Raw genomic sequence first — 16,564 nt, 5'->3', positions numbered from 1 at the left:
ACCAAGCTAAAGGTAAACTCTTTGTCTGACAGTCTGGTAAGTCAGAAGGGGAGAAGTAAGAGCCAGATGTCACAAACAAGCTGACTCCATTGTGACAATGGTCACAATCTTTTAAGGCTTTTTAAAATTTAAAACAATTTTGTACAATATATTTTAATCATATTCCCTTCCCTACATGATTTTAAGTTTTTTACCTTTCTCTTTATAAAAAAAAAATAAATAAATCAAAACAAACTAAAAGAGAAAAAGAAAAAGAAGAAAAAAATCCAATGAAAAAAATGTCAAAGGCAAGAAAAGGTGCACACATTTATACACACACACACACACACACACACACACACACACACACACACACAGCACACACACCATGGAGGAGTCCATTTTATATGGGTCAACTTCCAACTACTCCAGTACATGGATCCTGCCCTACAGTGTGGTTGATATACGTAAGTATGACAGTCAGTGTAAGAAAATTGGCTTCCCTTACCCAGCAGGTATCAGCTTCTTGGTCACTGATGGACTCTATCCACTTCTCAGTGCTGCCATTTTGTCAGCTTTGAACCTGTGTGGGTCTTGTGTGTGCTGTCGGGGCCTCTGAGAATGTTTCTGTATATCAGCCCTGTTGTGTCTCCTAAATAATCTATATGTGACAAAGAACCTGGACTGCTTCTGGTTAACCAGTCATTTACTTTCCTATTATTCTGTCTCCGTGTCACTTCCTTTCAGTGAATGTGACTTCAAATGACCAGTCTGCTATTTGTCTGGGTTTTTATTTCTGTTTTCTTTCTGACCTCCATAAATTCAGCTTTTATACCCAACTTGTTGTACACTCATCTTATCTTAGGTGAACAAAGAGCTACCTGATTCGATGACCATGGCAAAGTCAACAAAGATCTTGACATTTTGTTGTAAAGGTTTTTTTTTTTTGGTTTTTGTTTCTTTGTTTTTTTTTTTTTTTTTTAAGGAAGACTCAGAGTCCTACATTAGCATTCTATAGTTTTTCCTCCTGGTATATACCTTATATTTTGGCTTTGGCAAGTTCCGATGCATTCAGATAAGTTTGTTTCTAATCACCATTTTTTTTTTTTGCATTTCCCATGCTGTTAAAAATCACCTATCTTAGTCCCATGTTTCAGAGACCATCGTTTTATCAAATTCTACACATAATGCTATAATATATGTGATACCAAAGTAAAATACCTCTCCACCACCCTCTTGGATTCCAAACATGTCCTCATTAGGCAATTCAAAATTCTTTAGCTGTGACTTTTGTTACTGTACTCTGCAACGTAAAAACAATAACATAATTTTAAAAGTCGATGTTGTTTCTACCCTGTTGTATATACAATTTCAGTCCTTATCTAATTTTATGCTGAAAAGAAGTTTTTATAAATATTAGAAAATTTTGTACATGTCTTGTTCATATCCATCCCTCTTCCAACTCGCCCCAAACCCTCCTCTTCCCTACCCAACCAGCTTCGTATTGTTACCAAAAAAAAAAAAAAAAAAATCTATCAAGACCAGTTTGTGCTGGATGAGTGAGCATGGGTGTGTGGCCTTCTACTGGAGCATGGTTGACTTACTAGGAGCTACAGCCTTAAAACTGACCTCTTCCAACAGCTAAAAATTGCCGAAAAGCAACTCAGCTATGGGAGGAGCTTTATACACAACTCCTCTCTCTATCCTGGGATTGTGTCTGGCTTCAGCTTGTGTAGATCTTGTTAATGTTGTTATAATTGCAGTGAGTTCATATATGCAGCTGCCCTGTCATGCTCAGAAGGACCTCTGACTCTTCTGCTCACCCATCTTCTTCTGCAATAATCCTTGAGCCTTGGGAGAAAAGGGTGGATTATATATGTTCCATTTAGAGTTAGGCATTCTGCAGTGTCTTATTCTCTGTACCTTGACCAGTTGGGGATGCCTGTATTCATCATCAGAATAGGGTTGAAAGACTCATTAATTTATGGGTATAAGGATAAGTTCTTAGAAGTAGTTTTAATACTTTTAACAGAATAGTAGTAGGTTCTTCCCTAAGGCCTGTGATTTGTCTATCCATAGATTATTTGGCTAATTAATAGTGGCAGGGAAATGTTTCGTCTCATGGAGCAGCATGAGGAGAAAGGAGTTTTTATTTCATCTTACCGTTTATTCCCTCATCCAAGGAAGTTAATGCGAGAACTCAAGCAGGAAGACGTAAATAGTAACTGAAGCAGAGGTCATGGAAGAGTGCTGCTTACTAGATTGCTCTGCAAGACTTTCTCAGACTGCTTTCTTATACACTCCAAGTCCACCTGCCCTGGGATGGCATCACCCACAAAGGCCTGGACCAGATCAGGTCAATCACTAATTTACAAAATGTACCGGGATTGCTCATAGGTCCATCTGGTAAGACCATTTTCTCGTTTAAGTCTCCTCTTCCCAAATGACTGTAGCTTATGCCACACAAGTCCTTTGCCAAATATAGCTCTTTAAGGTTTCCCATTCTCTACACTGCATCTTTACCCAAGAGATAGTTGGTGTCCTGTGCTATATAGAAGCTGTCCGTTTCATGGGGTCTAATATATTCATGGTTAGTCTTAAATGAGAGCCTGTGTTTTCAGGGTCCTGTTCAGAAAGTTCTTTCCTGAGCCCCTGAATTCAAATGTATTTCCTACTTTCTTCTCCTACAGATTCAGGATATTAGGTCTTTTATGTTGAGGTCCTTGATCCATTTGGAGTTGAGTTTTATGTAGGGTGAGGGACAAGGTCCTGCTTTTATTCTTTTATGTGGAGCTACCATGTTTGGCCAGTTTTCATTTCAACAGTGTCCACATACTGAAAATTGTACCACTTCCCTTTTAATGTCTGTCTGCTCTTGTGTTTATCTGACTGAGCGAGAATGCCACACTTCCACATTAGAATTTTCAAAACCACGTAAGCATGGGGGCTAAAAGTAGACAACTTTAACTTATTTTTGAAGTTCTGGGTAAATATTTAGTCTTTTACCATTAAACACGGTGTCATCTGAAGAGTTTCTGTTTGGGTTTTTTAAATATACTCTTTCTAGTTAAGAAGTTCCCCTGTTCCTACTTCGAGGAGAATTTTTGATATACATAGATGTTGAGTCTTGTCAAATGAATTATCCAGATCAATTGATAGAATCAGATAGCTCCTTTTTAGATTTTATAAGCCTGTTTTATGTGGGTTTTCCATAATTAAAGTTAAATGCCACTGGCTATGATGTATTAGTGTAGTGATATATTCATAGACTTGACTCCTTATTTTGATGGAGGGTTTGCAGGTTTGTATATCTATCTGGAATGTTGTTTAAAATCTTCCCCACTTCCTCACACCTCCTTCTTTTTCTCTACCCTTCCACCATGTCTCTCTGAGGGTTTTGATATCACAATAGGTATCGCTGCCACTGGAGATTCCTATTCTGTATTCTAGATGAGAGTGTATAGATAATATTGACAGGATATCTTCTTTAAGCATCTTATCTCAAAATGTTTGGCTATGAATGAGCTTCCACTGCGTGGTCAACTAGAAATTCCTTTATAGACGACTATAATGGTATTTGGATCGCCTTGCATTTATGCTAGCAGCCTGTTATTTTTAGGAAAAAGTCTCTTTTGCTTAAGTTGTTGAATTTATGCATGTACAATTCATGACATATTTAATATCCTTTCATTTAATTTTTTGATACAGCCATGACTAGCCTAAAGTCAAATATATCCACTCTCCACTGCCACCCCAGTACTCCTGTGCCACCACACGACTTTTCATGTCTGTGGATTTGGTACTGATATCCTATGCATCTTCCCAGTGTGTCTTCTCTATCAATGGTGCTAAACGTTTCTGTAGATTTTGTTTTTAAAAACCAGATATTAAATTAGTTTATTGAATACACTTTCTCTACCCTGTCCCTCTGTTTTTGCTTACGTGCATATTCTCTAGCTGGTTGAAGCTGATATAGCAAGCACCCATAGACTAAGTGACCTATAACAGAATTTATTCCTTCTGGATGCTGCACTCTGGAGGTCGGGTGCCAGCCTGGGTGCATCCTGATGAGAGCCTTGGGAAGCTTGCCAATGAGTGCTTCCATGATGGAGAAGGGAGAAGCACACCTACAGCCTTTACAAGGCTGCTAATCCCATCCCCAACTTTCTAGCCTCATGACCTCAGCTAATCCTCATTACCTCAGAACATCACTTTGGGAGGTAGGGCTGAAGTGAGTCTTAAAAGACGCACTCACCCACCTGTAGCAAGATGTCTCTTTCCTTCACTCTCCATTCTGTATTCACTACTCCCTTCCCTCTGTGGGCTCCGGGTTTATTCACTTTCACTTTTTCTAATCCCTTAAAATGAAAGCCTGGAGCATTCACTCTATGCCTTTCCCTTATTCCCTACTTTATGCTAAATTATTCCCTCTAATTGCTGTTTTACGATCTCCATCTGATATCAGTATGTGGTATTTTAATTTCACTTATGTCAAAATGTTTTATAATCTAACATTTTTGTAAGTGAAATGTAAATTGAGAAAAAAAACACTTCAACTGGGGTTATGAGAAGAATCAAGCAAATGAATAAACAAATGTATTAAATAGATCCCACGAAAGGCATCCCATGAACCTTCCTTAAAGAAACTCAGAGCTCAGCATAGAAAGGGTTTGACATAAATAATTGCCACACAAGGCACACAAGAAAATTATGATTGAAAGTTAGTTAGACTACTCTGTCTTCGTGCCCAAGAAAGGCTAGTTCTGGAGGTCGTCCTGTCAGGTTTGCAAGGCTGGCTGGCGACTTGCAGCTACAGATAGAACAGCAGCCAAAGTGTTTGGCATTTCAAAACCTTGGACCTCAGGCGTCAGATTTTATCACTGAGACAAGGCAGCAGAAAAAGAAAAGTGTGGATATCGAAGATGAACGAATATTTTTCTGTCAAGTACAAGGTGAGGAAGAAGTACGACCAAGGTGGCAGGCTGATCTGTAATGATGTGGCTATAATGTGTGACTGCCTGGAGAAGAAATGCCTGAGAAGCTTCTACCAGTGTCCCAAGTTCTCTCTCTCTCTCTCTCTCTCTCTCTCTCTCTCTCTCTCTCTCTCTCTCTCTCTCTCTCTCTTTGTGAGTGTGTGTGTAAGTATGTACTTGTTTGTTTTGAGACAGGGTCTTATTCTTTAGCTCAGGCTGGCCTTGAACTTATGGGAATCCTCCTGCGTCAGCTTCCTAAGTTGTACTAATTTAGGTATATTACAACATACCTGGCTTCTGTTTCTTATACATACATACATACATAAATACATACATACATACATACATACATGTATGTATGTATGGCCATATATAATGTATTGTATAATATATGTATACTTTTAAGTGAAACTTCCTTCTCTTAGATGTTAGTGTTTAGGTAAAATATCCTCTCAAGCTACAGCTGGAGGTAGAATGGACAATAACTTTGTAGACCCTCTCAGGTTCCTCAGCTCAGGACCAAAGGCTGGGTGAATGATCAGTCTCCCTCACTAGCAGCACTCTCAACTCTGCCTTGAAATCACCTTTCTCCCTTCTCAGGGGGGTCTCATTGAGAACATCATAATTTTAAGATTTGCAGAGCTCTGTGTCTGAACGTTGTTACCCAGAACATGAACTGAATGTATGTTTTTCTTAGAATGTCATATATCACTAAGAAAAGCAAACTTGTGCCTTTGTACTGTATATCTTTTTTTAGGTAACTTAATATTTATTTATTTATTTACTTATTTATTTATTAAGTTTTTTCCATCTTTATTAAATTGGGTATTGCTTATTTACATTTCAAATGTTATTCCCTTTCCCAGTTTCCAGGCCAACATCCCCCTAGTCCCTCCCCCTCCCTTCTATATGGGTGTTCCCCTCCCCATTCTCCCCCATTACTGCCTTCCCCCCCCAACAATCCCATTCACTGGGGGTTCAGCCTTGGCAGGACCAAGGGCTTCCCCTTCCACTGGTGCCTCTACTAGGCTATTCATTGCTACCTATGAATTTGGAGCCTAGGGTCAGTCCATGTATAGTCTTTGGGTAGTGGCTTAGTCCCTGGAAGCTCTGGTTGGTTGGCATTGTTGTTCATATGGGGTCTCAAGCCCCTTCAAGCTCTTCCAGTCCTTCCTCTGATTCCTTCAACAGGGGTCCCCTTCTCAGTTCAGTGGTTTGCTGCTGGCATTCGCCTATGTATTTGCCATATTCTGGCTGTGTCTCTCAGGAGAGATCTACATCCGGCTCCTGTCAGCCTACACTTCTTTGCTTCATCCATCTTATCTAGTTTGGTGGCTGTATATGTATGGACCACATGTGAGGCAGGCTCTGAATGGGCATTCCTTCAGTCTCTGTTCTAAATTTTGCCTCTCTATCCCTCCTAAGGGTATTCTTGTTCCACTTTTAAAGAAGGAGTGAAACATCCACATTTTGGTCATCCTTCTTGAGTTTCATGTGGTCTGTGAATCTTGGGTATATCAAGCATTTGGGCTAATAGCCACTTATCAATGAGTGCATACCATGTGATTGGGTTACCTCATTCAGAAGGCTTCTCCTTCCAGGTAGACACGTTTCTTTTTCACACACACTTGACTAACCTCTTGCTCTAAAACATACTTCCTAAAGTAGATTGACAGTCTCCCAGTCACAGTTTTGACAGCATTTGGTTTGCCCTAATGAGGAAGAGTCATTACATTTCATATCCCTTTCCTCATAAAGGGGAAACAAGCTATTTCTTGTATACTTACAATGGGTCCATGAGCAAATATGTGGATTTTGCACACCAGTTTCCCAGCTCTGTGCAGGCACCAGATGAGTATCTGCATTGAGCACAGTGCAGCAGACATTAAGGACCAAAAGTTAGTAGAGATCTCATGACTCAATGGCTCAGTTCTACAAGACTGTCTCCCTACTTCAGATACCAATCATGGGAATGGTCCCTATGTCACTCAAACATTTTTAATACTTAGCTGCGTGTTTGTGCTTTCTTCACGTTCCAAAATTTACTGTAAGTTCTCACAGAACCTGCCTTAGTGTTACTGTTTATTATAAGTGCACACTCAGGAGCAACCAGAGGGCAGAAGAGCAGCACAGCTCAAGGCATATGAAGGGAGCATGAAAGGGTGCAGGACTCCCATGCTGCCTTGCACTCCACTTCCGGTTCAGTTCTGTGTTCAAGGATGGAAGCTAATCTACCATGTAATTTAGGGTTTGTGTGGTGTGTCCAATTCTGGAGATATGATTGATTAGCCCACTGGCCACGAATGGTTGAACTCAATCTTGGGTGCCTTTCCTTTCCATGGGATGGTGCTAAAAGTCACCATTGTTAAAATAGTCCCTTAACAATCCAGAGTGACATAATGTCTTCCAGCTACCAGCCACATCATTCATTAATATTCAAAGGGACGGTCTATCAATCTAGAGACTCCAAGGGTCCTAGTCATGTGTGTGTTAGGAAGTATGGACTAAGACTAAATGGAACAGAAGATTCTCCGGCTGCCAGCCCCTTAGGATGTTAGTGATTGAAGTTTTGCCTCAGGAGCTGGGCACAAATGTCACTTGGCTGGGATAATTGTCTTCTACATTGCATGAAGGTGTGTCCCTTGTATTTTAATTGTTAATTGTACTGGCAGAGAGATAGGTTCTAGCAGGATTTTGGTGTTGTGATTTCCATGGCCCATCACCAGTTTTCTATGTGTAAATGTTTGTCCTTCCTTACCTGCCATAAGATTATCTTATTAAAGAGCAAGCCTCAATGCCTGAAGGCAACCCTAAGAGATGGATCCGGAGTCATCCTGCTGCTGATTGGCTCAGACTGGAATGTGGCTTTTGTATGATAAAGAGCTGATGGGTCTGACTTGCAGCAAGAATACTGAGGTGGGACTTCCAGGCAGGAGGAGATGCAGACAGACATTGAAGGAGGCAGAAGAGAGAGTGATAGAACTAAAAGCAAGCATTGAGAATCACATGGAGAGACAGTATGTCTAGAAAAGTCAGGATAAGTTTAGATAGCTAGCTGACTGGTCCAGCAAAAGGCCCATAGCTTTAAACTATATAGATACCTCCATGTCTTAATTAAACCTCAAGTGGGATCCATGAATGTCCTGCCATAGCACTTTCTGTTCAAGACTGCCTATCTCAAATGTTCTGGTGACTTTGCTTATGGGGCACACATTAGATGTATATATGCTAATTACCCTGTTAAAAGTAGCCTCTTTGCATCCATGTGGACAAGTCCATCCATTCTTTTAAAGGTTGCTATGTCTCCCTGTTTTGTTTTGTTATTGATCTTCCCCAAGAAGAAGATAATTTCTACATGAGAGTTGTCACAGTGTACTGTAACTAACCCTGTGGCCCCTCTGCATAGAAGAAGGATGGCCTAAGTGAAGAGCTCAGTGCAGATATGTGGTTTAACACAGTGCAAGAGTAATTTAGGATTAATAGAGACATTGAAGTTGTTTCTGAATTATGTTTTCCCCAAAACAACATATAGTTGTGTCAGCATGTTAACAATAAGATATCTAAACCCTGGTCACTGTCACAAAGACACAAATTGGTAACCAATAAAGTCACACTGATTAGGAATATGGATGTTTTTGATATTCCCATCTGCTGGGCTGAAATACTTTGCTCTTACCCATGAAGAAAGCTAGGATTCAGGTGTGAAGAAAAAGTCTGGATTTGCTAAACTAAAGATAAGGAAAAATCTAAAATTTATAAAACCATTCCCCACAGGAAATATACTGAGTTACTTTTATTGACATTTTCATGATAGAATTCTGAGCTTATTGAAATGTGGGCATGACCTCAAAACAACAACAAACAAACAAACAATAACAACAACAACAAAACCCCACATGCACTTATAAGATATCACTATTGCTAATTTACACCTGAGAAAGTTGACACAAATTATTTCAATTCTGTGGTCACAGTTCCTGGGATAGTCCACGAAGACATGAGTAGAATATGACAAGCACTGTGACACCAAGCACAAAGTCTTTCTTAAAAAGGATGTTGACTTCAAAAGACCTAGAGAAAATTCATTAAAATGAGATTCTGTGCTTTCTATGCAAGTGAAAAACAATTTGGAGAAACCCATCACCCAAGTACTAGGTCTTTGTGATGGCCATGGAGCATGGTTCTACATTTCCCATCATGAAACCTAGGGCAGCATCAAGTGGGACATGCATATGTCTCTCCCACTTGCCCAAAATAGATCCACTTCGTTCACTGCTAACCCAGAAGCTATCCCACACTATGGAAGAGATGATGATTCGAGCAGATCAATCCAAGGCAGGAGTTCCGAGCTGGAACTGAAGCAAAGACCATAGGGAAATAGTGTTTACTTGTTGGTTTCCCTTGGCTTCCTCAGCTACCTTCCTTACACAGTCCAGGCCATCCTGCCCATGGATGGCACCACTCACTATGGAGTAGGCACTCAATCATTGAGAAAATGTCCACAGACGTGTCCACAGGTCAATTTGCTGAAAGCAAGTCCTCCATTGAGGCTCCATCTTCCCAGGTATGCTAGGTTTGAGTCAAGTTGGCAAAAACTAAGTACGAAAGGGGCTGAAGACACTTCACCAAAACTGGAGAACATTCTGGAAGAAGAGAGTCATAGTAAAGTTGGACTTGAGCAGTGTATTTCAGAGGACAAGCCCAGTGCAGGGGAAGTGACATATGAGTGTCATGAGATGTAAGCTGGAAGGAAGGTCCTCTAAGATAATTCACTCAGCAGATAAAGGAAAACAATCAAAATCCATAGACAATCACCTCTTACAGTTAGAATTTTACAAACAATCCCACCCCACCCTATTCTTCCGTCTGAACTCCTGGCTATGTCGAGCACCAAAACAAATCATTTGATACCATTTTATATTCAGTAAAATATTTTTCCTTTTATGCCCGATGTGAACAACTCAATTATATCCGAATTCCCATGATTATGGTTATTTTTAAATAATCTATGCTGACTCACTTTGAGTTTGGTTCCCCTGGGTCAAAACAGACACAGGGCATGTAAATGTGCCAGTGTTCTTTTATGGTCCCAGGTATTGAAGGAGAAGGCTTGGTGTCAGATTTCTGCCTTTCTGTAGAAACCTAGTACTGTGGAGTCAGATGAAGCTCTGCCTTCTGGGATACCATCCATTAGCATCTACAATAGTCCACCATAAAAGGCCAGCTAATAGATTCAGCAAGGACACATAGGAAGGGTATGACCGTAACGCCTAGTGTTAATTTAATCTTATGAGGTTTAAATGTCAGAAAGAGTAACTGGTGCACTGAGGACTTTTGTCCTGGGGCCTCCCAGAAGGCAAGGCCTTTGCAGAGGAGACAGTAAGTGAAATGCAACCCATGATAGAGAAAGCACCAGGAGGGTTGAACATCCCCTAGGAGAGAGGAGGTATCCAAGACATGCTAGCCAAACATCTACACCAAGTCTACATAGATTTCACAGGACTGCACACCATATGCTTATGGATAAGATACCAAACTGTGACTGCTCTTCATGTTGGAATACAGAGCCAGACGCTATGTCAGCTATGATGTGTGTTAAAGGGATTCAGTAGGATTCAGAAATACAGACTAACTAGGAAGACAATGGACTTCATATAGGGATACTTAGTGGAATGTGAGAAAACTCATATGAAAGAGGGTAGATATTGTTACATAAAAATGTTAACTAGTATAGAAGAAATTAAGACGGGATCTACTGAAGCTTATGGTGGGCTCCCATAGGCTAATAGAATATAGATTTTTGGAAAGCAGTGGTCTGCACTAGATTGCGAGCTACTGAATAGTGTGTTAGAAACATGTGTTGAGGACTACATAACAATAAAGATGGTCTGATTGGGGCTGCAGATCCCAGATTCTCTTATGTTATTGATCTACATAAACATCAGAAGGCTGCCTGCTTAGTGCCACAGAGCTTAAGTCACAACACTGCCCTTTCTGTTGAGATCTGAGTAATCGCCCCTCAAAAAGCTGCTGGACTTCGCCGCTTGTGTTTTCAGTGTGTGATAGTTTTGTAAATTCTTCAGTGACTCATTCATTTGTTCACTTGCATTTTTTTTTCTTAAAGCACAAAAGATTGAATTATTCCAAAGGACTCTTTACACTTGGGGACCATGCTCTGTTAAGTGGCTGATACCCCAGAGGGCTGAGCAAATGTTCCCCACCCAGAGTTGGTATAAACAAATTGAAAGCAGCAGTCTCTCAAGTATTTCCTTTGCAGATATCTTGAAGGCTCCCCATGTCTTAATCCTGATCCTAAACACTTGCATCCTAAATTGAGATAAAGTCATGTCTGTAACCACATTATCTGCTCCGCTCTTCCTCATACTCATCCTCAATGCCAAGGGGCAATTCTTCCTGGAAAAATCCATTTTTTTTGTGATAGCATGCAATGTGTTTTTAATTAATAAAGTTGCTTTCTGCTGGCAGAGTGGAAGTGTCTTATCGTCACATACAAGGGGAATTTGTGCATGGTCCTGTCTATGCATGCTGAGCCCCAGAGCCAAAGAAAAGAATCTCCTGTCATTAACTGCTCTTCTTAACTAGCCTACTTATTAAGAAGCAAGCCGTCAGTCATGCTGGATAAGCATATCAGATGTAATGGACGCCAGAGGCTGATGAAGTACTCTGGCGAGAGCAATGACCAGTTTTGTTATAATAAGTTGTGGTCTGTTTCCAGTGTGGAAGGAGAAAAAGTCATTTACGATTGCTCAACCTCCTTGGGTAAAATATTCCTGTCATCTGAATCCAGAGGTAGGAAAGAGGATTTATTTATTTGTTTGTTTTGCTTCATTTTTTAAAGTGGAAATAGGGTTTTGCCATTGAGGGGCAGTGGAAGCACAGCTGGCTTTGGAGACAAGCCTGGCGTCGCTGCAGAGTGCACAGTTGTCCGTTCTCTTTGCTGGTTACCTCCCTTCCCCTTGACTGTGTTCCCGCCTTTCGACGGACGATTAATGCCCCGCGTTGTGATGAGCACATGAGATAAAGTGTGGAAAGCTGTGGGTTCACAGATAAAGACATCATCTTTCTTTCTTGAAATAATCTTTTTTTTTTAATCCGGAAAGATTCCACTAGTGAAATAGCTGAGGGGAAAATAATGATCGTGATTGTTTGATAAAGGAAAACTATCAAGTCCTTCCTTTCCCCATGCCTGAATTTCAGGTTTTAGGTTTAAGGCTGATCCACATGGCTTCCTTGGGATTTCATCCCTGAAGGAAACCAAAATGAAATGTAGGCATGAAAATGCAGCGAACTTTCTGATAATGAGGTAAGGAAGGTATTTATAGTTTGGGAAAGCATTTCCTGGAAACATTTTTAACTGAAGCACCAATGAAAATGATGAGTTCAACCGTTAACTGCCCTGCAAGGAAGAGAGGCCCCTGCAGCTCACACCCCTCCCTGTATTACTAAGCAAGATCTTTCATTAGCACGAAAGTTATAGTAACATTCCAGGTGAGGCTAATGCAACCACAGTGACTAAACAAAGTAAACTCAGAGTAAAGAGCAGTCGGGGGAGGAGAAATTAAACTAATTGCTTTTAATCACAAAAAATACAGCCCAGGTTGAGTCATCAGTAAAACGGTATTTTCATAAGCATTGAGTACCCTTCAAATGTTTGAAGGGTTGGCCTGATAATGTTTTAAAATTACAAGCTAAGGGACTAAGAATGAAAAGTCAGACTTGCCTTGGGGTCGGGGGAGAGGGGTGATGTGCTTTGGGTCCAAATAAAATGCTGCAGCAGAAGACAGATTTTTGAAAATGAGGATCTGTTCCGGTTGCAGTATCTACAGATCAAGGTACCTATGAAGACAGTGGGGACACAATCGATGAAGGAAAATGAGAACAGTGCTAATGGGCCAGCATATCTTGTTCTTTCGTTTGCTTGGCATAGCCAAGTAAGGAATGATTTCCATGTAATGTGCACCATATCTTCTAGGGGACTTGCTTGACCACTTATGTACTGTGATATCTTTCATGTTCTGCAACCTTTTCTCCAAAGATTCTCCAGTCCGTCCCACAGATTCTCTCTCTTTCCAGTTAACCCCTTCCTGGCCTTTGCCTTGCAATAACAAGCTTCTTGAGGGTTAGATCAAAGATGTGTTAATTTCTGATATCCCCAATATTTCTGGGCTGAATAGAACTTAGTATTATATTATGAACTTACTATTAATAGAACTTACTATTCAACACAGACCAGATAAAGTGAACTGAATCATGGAAGGCGAATCTCTTGAGATGCTATACTGGATGTATCCTAGTGGGTATAGAAGAGAAAGTGGTGATGTTGGACATTCGTTATAGGCAAATTTGACATTCTTACAGGATGTTACGATTTTGAGCTGGGGATGGTAGTATATGCCTCTATCCCAGAACTTTGGAGTCAAGAGGCAGCTAAGTACATTGCAATGTAGATTGGTCTACATTGCAAGTTCCAAGCAAACTTGATGGCTAATCCTAATGCCACAAAGCAAAGCAACGACCCTTCATAACAAAGTGACAATGAATAAGAGAAATGCGCGGATTTTGATTGATCTCCTCCATCTCCATTAAGTGAGGTCTGTGTGGACAGTGACATTTCTTTTTTGTTCCCTGCTGTGACTCTGGCATGGGAACAGCATTTCTAAGCAATATGCCCAACACTGGCAGACCCATAGGAGCAGGTCTGGGACTAATCTATAACTGACTTTCTTTCAGTGTTTAGGGACAATTGGTGTCTCACCAGGATAATAGAAATTTCGTGATCCAAAATTGACAGGAAAAGTAATGCATGGCATGAGTGTCTGGAAATGATGAACCAGCAGATCCACATTCCAGATGAATTCAGTAGACCCAAGCGCACAGCCATTGTTAATGCTAGGATCTCTCCAACATCCTGCTGAAGAGAAGGGAGGCTGAGATACACAGGCCGTGTAGTATGTGCAACATTCTGTAAACCGGAGTGGAAAGTGCACAACAGGCAAATTTCAGGAATTATCAATTCATTCATGTTTCACTCTTCCGTATAGGTCAGATTAAACAGGATATGTCCAGTAGAAGAACTTCTCTAGCTACTCTCCGTTCATGCTCACGTAGATTCATAATTTAAGTTAGTCTTCCTGAGTGCACACTGTAAGATGCTTCTCCATTTCAGAGAGGCTAAAGGAGAGATAGGCCCTCATCTTGGGACACGCCATAGCAACATCTAGCCAAAGTTTAAAGCTGGCCACACTAAGGCTGTGAGGCTAATGATGATTGGAAAAATCACACTGAGAGACACAGAGATGGGAAGAAAGGAGAATGAGACACACACACACACACACACACACACAGAGAGAGAGAGAGAGAGAGAGAGAGACAGACAGACAGACAGACAGACAGAGAAACAGAGTGAGAGACAGAGAGAGGCAGAGAGACAGAGAGAGGTAGAGAGAGACAGAGAGAGGCAGAGAGACAGAGAGAGGCAGAATGAAACCTGGGAGCTCAACCTTTCAGTCCAGACCCAAACATCAGACACTGGAGTGAAGAAACCTTAAATCCCACATCTAATACAAAAGCCCCAAACCCTACATGAAGACTTTCGGCTAAGTCTATGTAGCTTCAGAGTCTAAAGGAAGCCATTAGCGTCAGGCTTTGAGTGGCTCCATCTAGACTTCATGACACCTATTCTAGGTAGCCAGAGTGGGTGAAGGAAATGGAATGCAAGGTACCAGAGCCAGCAGCTGAGTGGAGAGGTGGCAGGTCTCTTTCAATAAGGACCGAAGGCAGTGGGACTGTTCAATAGATGGGTCAGCAGTATGGTCACAAAATGCAGAAAAGAGCAAGTGTCAGAGCAACCCAGGATGAACTGAGACTAGTTAGAGTGATAATTGATGTATTTTAGCTAGGTGTATCATAAGATGAGCATAAGGAGACCAGTAGAGTTCAGTGTTAGCCTAAGCTACAGAGGGTCCGGAAAGTCACAACTCCACTGGATTCTCTTTCTCCTGCAACCCAGAGAAGCGACCAATCAGAGTTCAGTGCACATAGATGACAGGAATACTGAACACAGAGAAAGAGAACTGTGATCCTGGCACAAGACTTAGCAGATGTGCGGGATAGTCTTGTGAACAGGGACACAATAGATGAAGTCGCCTGAGAGGAAGGAACCTCAATTAAGAAAATGCCTCCAAAATTTCAGGCTGCAGGCAAGCCTATGAGACATTTTCTTGATTAGTGATCAATGAGGAAGAGCCCCGCCCACTGTAGGTGGTACCACCCCTGGGCTGGTGGTCCTGGGTTCTATAAGAAAGCAGGTTGTGCAAGCCATGAGGAGCAAGTCTGTAAACAGTACCCCTCCATGGCCTCTACACCAGCTCTGGCCTCCAGTTTCTGGACCTGCTTGACTTTCTATCCTGACTTCCTTCAGTGATGAACTGTGAGGTGGAAGTGTAAGTCAAATAAACCCTTTGTCCCCAAGTATCTTGGGTCATGGAGTTTCATCCAGCAGCAGTCACCCTAGCTGAGTCAGGAGGGTAGGTGAATTTGAGAAGGCCCTGGCCCCAGTTGCTGCCTGATACAACCATGGTACTATAGATCCAGAATGAGGACAACCCCATGAGCCACAATAGACTCATATTCAAGAGCAAAATCCATGACCCATGTATTGTGTAAGGGAGACCAAGATAAAACAGTTGATTTGATAACAGTTTGATTCAATAGTTCCCAGAGATTGTTGTAAACTAGCAGAGATGAAGAAGAGGATACAAATGTTTCCTTCCTTCCTTCCTTTTTCTCTTTCTCTTTCTTTCCTTCCTTCCTTCTTTCTTTATTTGTTTATTTATGTTTAGAATACAATTTTACACATCAGCTAATCATGAAAAATCTTTAGTCTAAACTGAAATTGAAGTGACCTTTTATTAGGGAATGAAATAAATTGTCCTGGAAGATATTCTGGGGAGAGATTTGAGTTGAAAGGCATAGCATGCTAAGTTTTGTGACTCCTTTAGGTAAAGATGCCAACAGTGACTCCTTTCTTCCATGCCTGAGTCCTTTCTACAGTAAGCTTTGTTTAGCTTCAGGGCATCTTATGGAGTCTCTGGGCTATAGCCTTTGTTTCTAATGGACGTCTGTAACAAATCCCCTAGAAAGAATATGTTCTAAATCATTGTATCATATACTTCGTAGTTGTTTTGAGGACTACCATTATCTGCAAAATTCTGTGAAGCACAAGGATTGTGAATGTGCGTGTAAGAAATTAAAACTAACTTCTACCAAGAAAGTATTCAAATCTCAAGCTGTGGTAAATTTTAGGCAGTTAGGAAATGTTCAAAGACCAAAATAGAGAACATGCAAATATTTGTTCTCTGCCTGAACAGACAAGTCATTAAAAGTTGCTCTGTGTTTGTTTCTCATCTCCTCCTCACGTCTAGCTCTGCCCATCATGCTCAGTGGCCTTCCATCCCTCTGTCTTTTTTTTTTTTTTTGGAGCTGGGGACCGAACCTAGGGCCTTGCACATGGTAGGCAAGCGCTCTACCACTGAGCTAAATCCCCAACCCCATCCCTTTGTCTTTATGTGGGACGTGACTTACCTGCTTTG

Source organism: Rattus rattus, chromosome 11 (assembly GCF_011064425.1).
Source record: "Rattus rattus isolate New Zealand chromosome 11, Rrattus_CSIRO_v1, whole genome shotgun sequence".
In the NCBI taxonomy this organism is placed as follows: domain Eukaryota; kingdom Metazoa; phylum Chordata; class Mammalia; order Rodentia; family Muridae; genus Rattus; species Rattus rattus.
This window is presented reverse-complemented; position numbering follows the sequence as displayed.